The sequence below is a fragment of the Megascapheus bottae genome, chromosome 1 (assembly GCF_031878675.1).
Source record: "Megascapheus bottae isolate mThoBot1 chromosome 1, mThoBot2.hap1, whole genome shotgun sequence".
Taxonomy (NCBI): Eukaryota; Metazoa; Chordata; class Mammalia; order Rodentia; family Geomyidae; genus Megascapheus; species Megascapheus bottae.
In genome coordinates, this window is record NC_143509.1 from 10,051,577 (window position 1) to 10,066,232 (window position 14,656).

Consider the following 14,656-nt stretch of genomic DNA (forward strand, 5'->3'; position numbering starts at 1 on the left):
CACAATGGCATCAAATTGGAACTGAACACACATCTCCACCAAAGAAAACCCTGTAACTCCTAGAGACTGAACAACACATTGTTGAATCACCAATGGGTCATCGAAGAGATCAGAACAGAAATCGAACAGTTTATGAAATTTAACAGTAAGGAGCACACAAAATACCAACTCCTTTGGGACACAGCAAAGGCACTACTCAGAGGAAAATTTATAGCACTGAGTGCCTACAACAACAAGTTGGAAAAATCACAAACCAACAACTTAATGTCTCACCTTAAGCTCCTGGAAAAAGAGCAACAAACCAACCCTAATCCCAGTAGAAGAAAGCAAATTATTAAAATCAAAGCAGAATTAAATGATCTGGAATACAAAAAACTATAGAAAGAATCAACAAAACAAGGAGTTGGTTCTTTGAAAGAATTAACAAAATTGACAAGCACGTAGCAAACCTTACCAAAAAAAGAAGAGAGCATATCGAAATAAACAAAATCACAGATGAAAATGGTAATATCACGACAGAAATTACCAAGATCCAGAATATCAGTAGGGAATACTTCTCAAACATTTATGCCAACAAATTTGAGAATCTAGATGAAATGGATGAATTCCTAGCCAATATTAACATACCCACACTGAACCAAGAAGAACTAAGCCAACTCAAGAGGCCTATTTGCCTATTTCAAGCTCTGAAATAGAAATGGCTATAAGAGAACTTACACCTAAGAAAAGCCCAGGGCCAGATGGATTCATAGCTGAATTGTATAAGGTCTTCAAAGAAGAGATCACACCAATACTCCTCAAGCTCTTCAACGAAATTGAAAATGAAGGTTCTTTACCAAACTCATTCTATGAAGCCAGTATAACCCACATTCCCAAACCAGACAGAGATTCATAAAAGAAAGAGCACTATAGACCTATTTCTTTGATGAACATCGATGCAAAACTTCTCAACAAAATACTGGCCAACCGTCTACAACAACTCATCAAAAAAATTATACACTATGATCAAACTGGATTCATCACAGGGAGGCAAAACTGGTTCAACATACGCAAATCAATTAATATAATTCAACACATCAACAGGAGCAAGGACAAAAATCACATGATTGTCTCAATAGAAGCAGAAAAGGCATTTGACAAGATCCAACACCCCTTTATGTTAAAAGCTCTGGAGAAACTAGGAAGCCATGGAACATTCCTCAATGTAATAAAGGCTGTGTATGAGAAACCCACTGCTAGTATTACACTTAATGGTGAAAATCTAAAGCCATTCTCTGTAAAATCAGGAACGAGACAAGGATGCCCACTCTCTCCACTACTCTTTAACATAGTACTAGAATTCCTAGCCAGTGCAATAAGGCAAGAAGCAAGCATAAAGGGGATCCAAGCAGGGAAAGAGGAAATAAAACTATCCCTCTGTGCAGATGACATGATTCTGTATTTAAAGAATCTTATAGACTCTACTCCCATAATCCTTGAGCTGATTCAAAACTTTGGAAGAGAAGCAGGGTATAAAATCAACCCTCAAAAATCAACTGCCTTCCTTTATGCCAACAGTGAGAGGAACGAGGCAATAATCAGGAAAGAAACTCCTTTCACAATAGCCTCAAAGAAAATAAAGTACCTAGGAATTAGCTTAACTAAGAATGTAAAGGACCTTTTTGATGAAAACTTTAAAACCCTAAAAAAGGAAATTAAAGCAGAACTAAGGAAATGGAAAAACCTCCCATGCTCCTGGATTGGAAGCATCAACGTTGTGAAAATGACAATCTTGCCAAGAGCTATCTACAAATTCAACGCAATACCCATCAATATCCCAATGGCATTCTTTAAAGAAATAGAAGAGGCAATTCAAAATTTCATATGGAATAATAAAGGACCCCATATAGCAAAAACACTTCTTAGCAGAAAGAACAGCGCTGGAGGAATTTCAATTCCAAACTTTAGACTCTATTACAGAGCTATAATTCTCAAAACAGCTTGGTACTGGCACAACAACAGGCCTGAAGACCAATGGAATAGAACTGAGGACCCAAATATTAGACCACAGACCTATGGCCACCTAATCTTTGACAAGGAAGCCAAAAAAATAGAATGGATGAAAGGCAGCCTCTTCAACAATTGTGCTGGCAGAACTGGTTAAGCACCTGCAGAAAACTTAAGTTGAATCCTTCTTTGTCACCTTGCACTAGAATTAACTACAAATGGATCAAAGACCTGGAGGTAAAAGCTGACATACTGAAAACTTTACAGGAAGGAATAGGAAATACACTAGGCATTCCTGGCACAGGTAGAAACTTTCTTAATAAGGACCAAGAATCACAACAAATCAGAGAAAGGCTGGATAAGTGGGACTTCATTAAGCTGCTGATCTTTTGTATGGCAAAGGACATAGCTAGTAAATTAATTAGGAAGCCTACAGAGTGGGAGAAGATCTTCACCAATCAACAACGGACAAAGGCCTCATATCTAAAATATATCAACAACTGAAAAAACTGAATCTCTCCAAAACTAACCTCCAAAGTAACAACCATCCCATTAAAAAATGGGCCAAAGACTTAAAGAGAGTCTTCTCTGAAGAAGAAACAAAAATGGCCTATTTACACATGGAGAAATGCTCAACATCTCTGGTCAAAGAAGAAATGCAAATCAAAACAACTCTAAGATTCCACCTCACTGAAGTTAGAATGGCCAGGATCAGGAAAACGAACAATAACAGATGCTGCAGGGGATGTGGCCAGGAGGGATCATTACTACACTGTTGATGGAAGTGCAAACTCATTCAACCACTATGGAAAGCAGTGTGGCAGTGCCTCAAAAGGCTAAACATAGAACTCCCCTATGACCCAGCCATTCCACTACTTGGCATTTACCCAACCATCCAGAAACAAGGGCATAATAAATCCACTAGCACAACAATGTTCATTGCAGCACTATTCACCATAGCAAAGATATGGAACCAACCTAGATGTCCCTCAGTTGATGAGTGGATCAACAAGTTGTGGTATTTGTACACAATGGAATTCTATGCTGCTGTCAGAAAGAATGACATCACCCCATTTGTTAGGAAATGGAAAGACTTAGAAAAAATATTAAGTGAAGTAAGTCAGACTCAAAGGAACATAGGCTCATTGGTTTCCCTCAGGATTCTAAATTCCTTGCCCCCTTGCTCCTGCCAGTCTTTCTCGGGCAGGGTGGAGGGGTCTGAGGTAAGTTCTATTGCTTTGAACCGCTCTGCTTTCCCGATGTGTTTGGGAAGCCACTGTATTACTCACGCCTCTGCGTTCCATCTGTGGGTGCTCCAAAGTGGTGGGGAGTCTTTCACTCCCCTTGATTCTCATCCGCCGCCTTTGTTCCTTGTCTGGGTTCTGCTGGTTGCTCTTCTGGTTCTGCGCCTGGGTTCTGCTGCTTCCAGGGCTTGCTGGCCGGGTCCTGTGCTGGTTTCTGTAGTGGTGGGGCTGCCGGGGCAGCTTTTCGTGGCTTAGAGCCCGCGGGGAGGGATGGAGGAGGGGTCCTCGAGATCCGAAATCTTTGAGAAAGTTGAATGTGAGCTTTTTCTGGATTTCTTTTCCAATTTGAATCCTTCTCAGTTGCTTTTTGAGTTTGTTGTTGTGGATTTCTTATGATAATTGGCTCATGGGTCTCCTTGGTTCTCTCTTTTTGTGAAAGAGAGCTACACAGCGTCCCTATTGTCCTGGCGCCATCTTCCTAATCCCAGACCATCATTTCAGCTGAGATTTTTTTAATCTGTGAAATTCATTGTCATCCAATCTGCAAAGAAGCATTCCCTCATGCTTCCTTTTATAAGAAGGAAATAATGAATGGTGCCATGATGAAAAATTCAAGTTATCCTACTTATAAACACTCTGTAAAATATACAGAACTTCATGATCTAAAACAATTTCATGTAGACATTCCAGAAACCCTCTACTGTGCCTGCAATCCCCCTGGAGATTTCATCCTTGCTTTTTTCTAATTTCCATCTTTCTTAACCTCCCTCCCCTCTTTCTGTCTCTCTGTGTGTCTCTCTGTCTATGTCTCTGTCTATCTGTGTGTATGTCTCTTTCTCTCTTTCTATCTCTATCTCTGACTCTGTGTGTGTGTGTGTGTGTGTGTGTGTGTGTGTGTGTGTGTGTGTCTGTGTGACCTAGGCATTCGGCTTTGGCCTGGGAACTGGCCTTGAGGCTTTCCTGCACAAAGGAGAGCTCAACCACTTGAGTAACAAACTCCACTTTTGTCTTCCTAGTAGCTAATTGGCGATGAGAGATTACAGGTTTTGCTGCCCATGCTGGCTTTGAACCTCTGTCTACAGAACTCAGCATCTTAATTCCCTAGGATTCCAAGTATGAGGACTTGGACTGAATTGTACTTTAAAAAACTCTGCTGTCTCCTACATATAAATGAATCAACACCTGATATGATATCTGCTTCTTTCTAAACTAATTTCCGGAATTGAGGAAATTGCTGACAGTAGCAAGGGATTCCTGAGATATAGGCCATGTGGGTTGGCAATTAGTTACTGGGTTTCTTCCTTTTCAATCATCTATCTGACCTATTGTACTTCCTATACTCATTTATTGCTGTGACCACCTTTGGCTCAGTTCGTGATCAGTCGATAGTCCCCTAAAGAAGAAATTAGTATTCTCTTCCTGGAAGTCAAAGAGAAATGAGACAGATGCCCAGATTCTCACTGGGGGCCTATCAAGGCCTTTCATAAACCACATTCCAGTATTTAATATTCTATGACAGTAGACAAATAGAAAGTTAGATTCACACTGTTTTTTAATCTAATGATACACCACCAGTTCCATAAGAATCCTGCGTTCAGTCACATTCTATTAGATAACAAGGTAGACTACAGGAAAACAATAAGAGATTTGAGATAAGAATAGAACAGAGTAATGACTTACATTCTTCACTACTGCTATTCCTTGGACTCCTTTAACAGGATACCGAATTGCTGGCTTGTCTTCATTATGCAGAAGCAGTCCTTGCAGTTCTTTTGCTCTTTAGTTACGACATAAGACATTTGACTGAATTCCAGACAAGAAGGAAAACTCTAAATCACCAGGAAGCTTGCAGAAAGCACGCTTGTATGAATAGTGTGGTACAGTCACTATACACTTGGTTGTGTTGCTTCTCAGTTGGGTCATGTCCATGAAGTACAGATGAAAAGATTGTCCCATGACTGAAGTGTATGAAAACCTCAGGGTCAATCCTCACAGTGGACCATGAATAGGACAACACAGGAGAATTTCAAACTGGGGCTAACATTGCATTGGAGATATTTAGGAAGATGTCAGGGGACTGGCCAATAATAGGCTCTTCTATGATCGTGGATGCACAATTCACAGAGCTCACAATTTGGCAAACTGGTGCCAAAAAAATCATCTCTAAGGACCCACTAACATGGACAGGGTGTGATAGAGGAGAAAAATGCCTAAAAGAATAGTTTTGAAGCATGTCCTTTGATAAACAAATCTGTTCTAGTTTATGCATAGATGATGAGAAGAAAAATATGACTAATTATAGGCTATACAAGAAGGCAATTCTGTGTTGCAAACCCTTTGGACAGTTCCCAGTCAATTCATACAGGAAATAACTAGAATATCAGTGTCTTGAATGGGGACTAACAGAAAGGAATGGATCACATGGAATCAGTGAACAGACAGTGGGAGAATTTTGTCACAATATTCAATGTGCATGTATAAGACGAAGTGTGGGTATTAATGTGGCAGTTGGGGGAGGGAGGAGGGAGAATTTTGGAAGGGGTGACTCAGTTTAAGATGCATTGTACATATGCATGAATGTGTTGATTGGAAATTTCTTTCTACAAACAAGTGAATAACAAATATCTCCAGACATGAGGCTGCACTGGCGGCTCACATCTGAGATCCTAGCTACTCAAGATGCTGTGAGTGGAAGATCAGGTTTTTAAGCCAGCATGCACAGGAAAGTCTGTGAGACTCTGATCGCCAATAAACTACTCAGCAAGGCTGGAAGTGGCACTGTGGCTCAAGGAGTGGAGCACTGGACTTGAGCCACAAAGCTCGTGGGCAGTGTCTAATCCCTGAGTTCAACCACAAGGACCAGCGCAAAAAAATGTTAAAAACAGAATGTAACTTATGTTTAACTCTCATCAATGACTCGTGTGAAATGCAAAATTTTATTTAGAATTGTCAGTTAAATGCACGTGGTGGTATGCGATAGCAGATTCCAGAAGTGACATCAGGACACACAGAGCCGCAGCATATTTTTAAAACAATAAACGATGAGACATAAATTTCATATGATTTATATCAGGCCGTTTCATTTGTTTCAACCATATTCTACATGCCAGTGAACCTTCTGTCATATGAGACTTTATGTACCACTTTTCCTAGGAAAAATAGCAAGGAAAGGTCATTTATAATTTTTTTCCTGACTTAAACCAGGTACTATTGGTTCATGGGTACAATCACAGCTGCTCACAAGGAAGAAATCTGAGGATTTGAGTGTTGTGATCAGCCCTAGCAGGAAATCCCATAACTCTTATTTCCAACTAAACATGCACACACACACAAACACACACAAACACGCACACAGAGTCAGAAGTGGGGTGTAGTTCTAGTGATAGAGCACGAGTCTTGAAGAAACAAATTCATGGATAGTAGCAAGGCCTGAGGACTGACACAAACAAATAAATAACTCTCCACCCCCCAAAATATGACCCTATTTGTACTATCCAGGAGACAGAGGCTCACACTTTTAATCCTAGCTTCTCAGGAGCCTGCAGTCTGAGGATCCGGCCAAATCTTCAGATAAAAGGGCCCAAGAGCTATAAAACAGCTAAACACACGTGGGCATGTGGCAGGATATCTGCACAGCAATCCAGCAAGCCCTGATTTTAAATACCAGTGCTACCAAAGTCCAACAAGATCCATTTCTGTCCATTTTATTGAGATTAAATTATTCACAATACAACCTTGACATTTAAACCAATATACAATTCAGATTGTCTCCAGATATTCACCAGTGTATAAAATTTTATACAGAAGAAAGAAAACAAACCAAAAAATTCCTCCACATTCATGACTCCTCCTTGAACTGGCCATTAACTTTTTCCTGTGCTGCTGTGTCAAGAATTATGCTAGTGACAAAAGCAATTCTTAGCAGAAAGAACTGCACGGGAGGAATTTCAAAACTTTAGACACTATTACAGAGCTATAGTGACAAAAACAGCTTGGTACTGGCACAAAAACAGGCCTGAAGACCAATGGAATAGAACTGAGGACCCAGATATTAAACCACAAACCTATGGCCACCTAACCTATAATAAAGGAGCCAAAAAATAGAATGGAAGAAAGACAGCCTCTTCAATGAGTGGTGCTGACAGAACTGGTTGAGCACCTGCAGAAAACTAAAGTTGGATCCTTCTTTGTAACCCAGCACCAGGATTAACTCCAAATGGATCAAAGACCCCGAGGCAAAAAAACATACACTGAAAAGTTTACAAGAAGAAATAGGAGATACACTAGGTCTCCTTGGCACAGGTCAAAACTTTCCTAATAAGGACACAGAAAAACAACAAATCAGAAAAGTCTGGATAAGAGGTACCGCATGAAAGTGCAGAGCTTCTGTATGGCAAAGGACATAGCTAGCAAATTAACTAGAAAGCCTACAGAGTGGGAGAAGATCTTCACTAACCATACAATGGACAAAGGCCCATATCTAATACATATCAACAGCTCAAAAAATTGAATCACTCCAAAACTAATCTCCAAAGAAACAACCATCCCATTAAAAGATGGGCCAGAGACTTAAAGAGAGTCTTCTCTGAAGAAAAAATAAGCATGGCCTATAGGCACATGAAGAAATTCTCGACATCTCTGGTCATAAGAGAAATGCAAATGAAAACAACTCTAAGATTCCAACACACTCCAGTTAGAATGGCCTTGATCAAGAAATCTAATAACAACAGATGCTGGAGGGGATGTGGCCAGAAGGGATCACTACTACAATGTTGGTGGGAGTGCAAACTCATTCAACCACTATGAAAAGCAGTATGGCAGTTCCCCAAAATACTAAACATAGAGCTCCCCTATGACCCAGCAATTCCACTACTTGGCATTTACCCAATTGGCTAGAAAAAAAGGACATAATAAATCCACTAGCACAATGTTCACTGCAGCACTATTTACCATAGCAAAGTTATGCAACCAACCCAGATACCCTTCAGTAGATGAGTGGAATAACAAGATGTGGTATTTATACACAATGGAATTCTGTGCTGCTCTCAGAAAGAATGACATCGCCCCATTTGTAAGGAAATGGAATGACTTGGAAAAAAATCTTATAAAGTGAAGTAAGCCAGACTGAAAGGAACGTAGGCTCAATAGTTTCCCTTGTTTGTCATACTCAGTAGAAACCTTGGGCTCTCCTAGCAGAGATTTACAATAGAATAAAACCTAGATACATAAGGTCATATAGGATGACATTAAATGAAAGAACTTCCAGGATATAGAAAGAAAAGCCATACAATGAGTGATTGTTTTTTGTTTTTTTTACAAGCCCTTGCTAGGCCAAGATAATAAAAGTTTATTTTATTTTTTTAATTGTAATTAGTAAAAGGGTTACATGATATTTGCCAAATAGAAGGTGCATTAATTAACATACATTGATACCCTTTCACATGTCTTGGTACCCGTATCCCATTGACCTCTTTCTCTAGACCCTCCTCAATACCAATTAGCCTTAAATTAGGCTTCCTAATTGTATCTTGGACCTCCTGAAGCGCTCTCTCATTTTTCCTAGATTTGGATTGACTCATTTTCTGTTCTTTCTCCATAATAGCTAAATTATCTTCAGCCCCGGAAATTCTCTCCTCTGCATTGTCTAACCTGCTATCAAAGCTATCTACTTTATTTTTCATCTCCCTTGCTACTAATTGCTCATTTTTGATGCCTTGCATCTCTTCTTTTAGATCATGTATGGATTTCTTTAGCTCCTTGATTTCCATTTGAGTGGTTAGCTCAGTAGCTTTATTTTCTTTGAACATTTGCTGGAGTTCGGTCACCTTTTTATTTGTGGATTCTATGAATTCATCCATCTTTCTTTGAACAGCCTTTATTATGGCCTCCTTTATGGCTTCTTCTTTTTTACTTATCACCTTGTTTATGGTTTCCTCTTGTTCAGCTATGGCTTCCTCCCTTATCTCTTTCTTTATATTTTCACATTTTTCATTAATGATGTTTATTAATTGCATTTGTACAGCACTTGGAAGGCTCTCCTCTAGGTTTGCCAATGACTGTTCCATTGGCTATTTACATTGGGTCGGGGAGGTGGGAGATGTTGTTACTTGATTTGGCATTTTTCTTGAGTTTCTTGTTCTGCCCATTTGAAAATGGGAGCAAGATTAATACTAAACACGATTATAGTTTTTCAGATATAACCAACCTAGACCTCTGTAGCTGGCAGACTCTAGATGTTCAGAAGTTTTGATTGGTGTTATCACTCTTTCTTTTTGTGCAGTTACTGACTAGTCTAATTATTCACTGATAAGTGATTTATATCCAAAACAATAAGTCTCTCGATCCAATCTCTATTGTCTTTAAGTCCCTCTGAGCCTAGAGAATGATTAGACACCTAGATATACAATGTTGCTCAACAGCCATCAAGTGTTGATCCATGCAGTATAAAGGTTGAAAGAGGAGCAGAGGTCCAGAGATAGAAAAATAGAATGAGAGAGGTCAGGGGGTAAGTAGGTAGAGTATTTGAGTACAAAGTTTGGAAAGTGTTAGAATAAAACTTATGTGTTGCTGCATGACTAGCTCTTAGCCCAACCAGTGGCCTCATAGTGGACGATGGGATGGATCTGCGAGCTTCCATCTGAGCGCGGTTGGCGGACATTTTCCTATGCTGCTTCCAGGGGCGGCCCCAAGCCAAGGGTCTGGGGATTGAGAGTTGCAGGAGCTCTCAGCAGGACCAGCAGGAGGCCCCTCTGTTCCCAGGGGCAGGGCCCAGCTGGGGACATGGGCTCCAAGGGTGGAGCCACGCCTTTTTGGTTCTCAGAAGGGGAGCTTGGCTGCTGGTTGGCCCTTCAGATCCCTGCTGTGTTTCCACTGCTTTATCAGAGTCTGTGACTGTGGGGGGGGGCCCTTGGTGGTGTCTTGCTCAGGATTCCCAGCTGGAGGATGCCCCGCTCGAGAATTGAGGGGGGGCAGATGCTGGCTCCTATTTACCCACACCCCCTACCCACTTTTGTAAGGCAGGGTCCCAAAGTCCTCCACTCTCCAGATCCAGTGGCCTGGGTGAGGAGCCTGGTTGGTGGGTGGGAGCTGGGACAGCTCCGCCTCCCCTGGTGGGGTGCTGAGTCTTAGGGTCTGCCAGCTTGTCAGTCTCCAGTCAGAGGGCTGGGGGTTGAGCCCATTGGGCAGGTGGGAGTTGGGGCAGCTCCGCCTCCCTTGGTGGGGTGCTGGGTCTTATGGGTAGCCCGCCTGTCAATCTCCAGTCAATGGCCTGAGGGAGGGGGCTGTTGAGGGGAGGGACAGGATTCTAAATTCCTTGCCCCCCTGCTCCCGCCAGTCTTTCTCGGGCGGGGTGTTGGGGTCTGAGTTAAGTTCTATTGCTTGGCACCCGCTCCGCTTTCCCGATGTGTTTGGGGACGCGCTGTATTACTCACGCCTCTGCGTCCATGTGCGGGTGCTCCACGGTGGTGGGGAGTCTTTCACTCCCCTCGGGTCTCCGCCGCCGCCTGTCACAATGAGTGATTGTTGTCCTTAATGTACTATGTTATCTCTGAACTCTTTTGCTATCCTTTGGTTATCACATAATGTTACAGTATTTTACCTTCTTATCTGATATATTGTATATATGTTATTTGGTTATTTGAAATAGGATAGGGAAGAAGGAAAAACAAGATGAGGGTTGGGGTAGGGGGAGGTAAATGGGGACCAAGACATGAGAAAAGGTATCAATGTGTGTGAAGTAATACACCTTATTTCTAGTGAATATAATGTAACCCTTCTATTGATTATAATAAACATATATAAAAATAATGAACTCCTTCTTCATGGATCACCTTGGTCTAGCCAGCAATTTCCTTCAGTGCTCCTGTGCCATGAAATATTCTAATGAAACAAGAAAATAAAAACTATGTCTGAAGAGATGTAAGAATTAAAATTGTGTGTTACAATGGAATTCTATGCTGCTGTCACAAAAAATAACATCACTCCATTTGTTAGGAAATGGAAAGACTTAGAAAAAATCATATTAAGTGAAGTAAGCCAGACTCAAAAGAACTTAGGCTCAATGGTTTCCCTCATTTGTCATAATCAGTAGAAACCTTGGGTTCTACTAGCAGAGATCTGCAATAGACCTTGATACATAAGGCCATATAATATGAAGCTAATTGAAAGGACCTCCAGAATATTGAAACAAAAACCATATAATGAATGATTGTTGTCCTTAATGTACTATGTTATCTCTCATCTCTTTTGATGCCCCTTGGATATGTCATATTGTTACCGAATCTCACTTTGTTATCTGATATATTGAATTTATTTGTATTTGGTTATTTGAAATTTGATAGGGAAGGGGGGAAAACCAAGACCGGTGGGGGGATGGGGGGATGTAATGGGTACCAAGACATGTGAAAGGGTGTCAATGTATGTGAATTAATGCGCCTTCTATCTGGCAAATATCATGTAAACCTTTTATTAATTACAATAAAAAAATAAAAATGAAAAAATTTCTGAGTGTTAAATTTTCTTCTTTCTGGACAACCATATTACAGATGGATTTCCTGCCTCCTGGGGTCAGCTCCTGGTTTGTACAATGCACTCAGGACACTTTTGAGGTCCCTGTTCCTCAGGCTGTAGATGAAGGGGTTCAGGAGAGGAGTGAGCACTATGTACATCACTGAGGACACAGCACTGCCCCTGGGAGAATGTGACACAGTTGATTCAAAATAAATACCCAATGCTGTCCCAAAGAACAAACACACCACTGGCAGGTGAGAGCCACAGGTGGAGAAAGCTTTGTACGTCCCACCTGGTGATGGAATTCTCAGCACCGAAGAAATAATTCTATAGTAAGAGAAAAAATGCCTGAGACTGGCAAGAGCCCAGATATGATACCAACGAAAAATTTAAATAAATCATTTGTGAGTGAGTGCTTACAGGAAAGTTCCAAGATTTGAGAAGGGCCACAGAAGAAATTTGAGATTTCCAGTTCCGTGAAACCAGTTATCTGTAATGACATCCACACGTGCACCTGTCCATCCAAGAGGCTGATGACAAGTGACAACAGAACCAAGGAGACACAGAGATGAGGATTCATGATGAGAGGGTATTTCAGGGGGTGACAGATGGCCAAAAAGCGGTCATAGGCCATCACAGTAAGAAGCATAGCGCCCATACAGCAAAAAATGATGAAGAGACACATCTGTGGGAGGCAGCCTGCATATGAGATTACTCTGCTGTGACTCTGCAGGTTCATCAGCATCTTGGGGATGGTGGTGGAGATGAAGCAGATGTCATCCAAGGAGAGGGTGGAGAGGAAGAAGTACATAGGGGTGTGGAAGTGGGGGTCATTGGTGATGGCCAGGATGATGAGCAGATTTCCCAGCACAGTGATCAGGTACATGGACAGGAACAGTCCAAAGAGGATGGGTTGTAAGTTTGGATCTTCTGAGATGCTCAGAAGAAGGAAATCTGTAACCTGGGTTAAATCTAACACAGGTTACAGATTTCGTGCCTCTATATCACCTCGGCAACTGCTCAAAAACAAAAGCATCTTGTTAGGAAAATGAAGCACATATCCAGAAAGTGTCAGCACTAAATATTTGAAACTCAAGTATACACAGGTTTGAATTTTGCACCACCTATGCAGTCCAATATACTAATGAGTGTTTGTGAATTGTGGCAACCCCTTACTTCTAGAATTTTCTCACTCTGAGATACCTTGGTCCTCAGGCTTTTTTCTATATGTGTGCTCAGGGATGCACAGCTTTGTTGGAAAGCCAAGAACAACTGGGCTGGTAGAGCAAGATCGCTGACAGTACAGCACACCCTTGTGTAGTGTGGGGGAGTAGGTTCCAGGGCAGCAGGGGGTATGTAAGAGTTTTACACATTTATGATGCAGGTCTCTATCTAGGAGCCTATTTTTGGAGCCAGTCCCCTGCCCTGGGCTCTTGAAATCCCTCCCTGACAGGGTGGGAGAGTGGGATTTCATATATAGATTGAGATTCTGGGTTGTAAATGGGGCTGGCGGATTTGTGGATGATCCCCTGGGGGAAGGGCCAACAGTCGGTCAAGACACTACTGCAATATTAAGTTAGGAGACCACAGTAGAGTCCCATCCATTTTACAATGAATATTGTTTAATCTACTGGAAAGAAATCCCAATCCTTATTCATCTCTACTATGACTGCAGTCAGGCACGAATATACTTCTGGTTCTTCTGCACTTGCCTCTTCTGGTATTATGACATTTCTACGGAAATGAGTAGGCATGGAAATATGGTATTGAGTGAAATAAGTCGGGCTCAGAGAAACAAAGGACAGTTATCCTTCTCTAAAACAAGGAAATTAGATCTCAATTATCAAGATGTATGAATACATATAGGGTCATGTGTATCAATGCAAAAACCAATTGAGTAAAGTGTAGTAGGAAAGGATTCCTGTGGAATAACTCCATTCATCAACTCATCTGTTGTTTAACCAAATGAAGAAGAGGAAGGTAAAAAACCTGCTCTTTAAAAATATAGAATTTTCCAAGGGCAGGTGGCTCATTATTTTAGAGAAGAAGGTCTGAGAACCACAGGTGATAGCCTGATGGAGCAGGGATGTATGAGAAACACTTCTCCTCAATTAACTAGTCAAAAGCAGGAATTGGAGCTGTAGCATTCAGCAAAAATCCCAAGGACAACACTTAGGCCCTGAGTTCCAGCCCCAGAACCTACGTGCAGAATCTGTGTGCACACACACATGTACACACCACATAAGGTGAAATATATGAAATGAGAAAGAATAGTGTGAGAACAAGAGCTATGAGAACACTTGGAATATCTGTCAATAGTTTCATTGATGTAATGTCCTCTTGTCATTTTTATCCTTATCCTTCCTCTTCCTCTACCTCTCCTCCACCTCCTCCTCCTCCTCCTTGTCCTCCTCCTCCTCGTCCTTCTCTTCCTCCTCTTTCAGGAGATTTTAGGAACCTGGTTGAACCATTTTTATGCTTCTACTTTTGGTGAGCCACAAATGAGAATGAAAAGCACAGTAGGTAAAGAATTCTCCATTACATATATTGGTACCCCTAACCTTCAAACCGTACCTGCGAATTCACTGAGGACATACAATTTTCAGTCTCCATATGTGCAAGATTTTACAAGGGCATCCACACCCCCTGTGATTCCCAAACCATCCTACCTGTCCTCATGCTGCAGAGAAGACATTACTGAAAGTCCTTCACCACCCATCCCACCCCACTCAATTGCTTAAGCCGCTTCTCTCCTCAGCTATGGTCCAGGTAGACAGATCTGAGTACCCCAGATCTGGTGCCCAGCACAAGTTTAGCTCTGTCCTCAGGAAAGAGATGAAGACACAGAGGAGCAGAGATGGTGGTTATGAGGAGACAGATATAGTACCAGTGTCCTGGAGACAGGGGAGGGAAGGCTC

General features: G+C 41.5%; 1 pseudogene; it reads right to left on the bottom strand.

Annotated features, from left to right (window-relative positions):
* Nucleotides 1-3,321: 3,321 nt before the first annotated feature.
* Nucleotides 3,322-14,351, bottom strand: LOC150068345 (olfactory receptor 7E178-like; annotated as a pseudogene).
* Nucleotides 14,352-14,656: the final 305 nt, after the last annotated feature.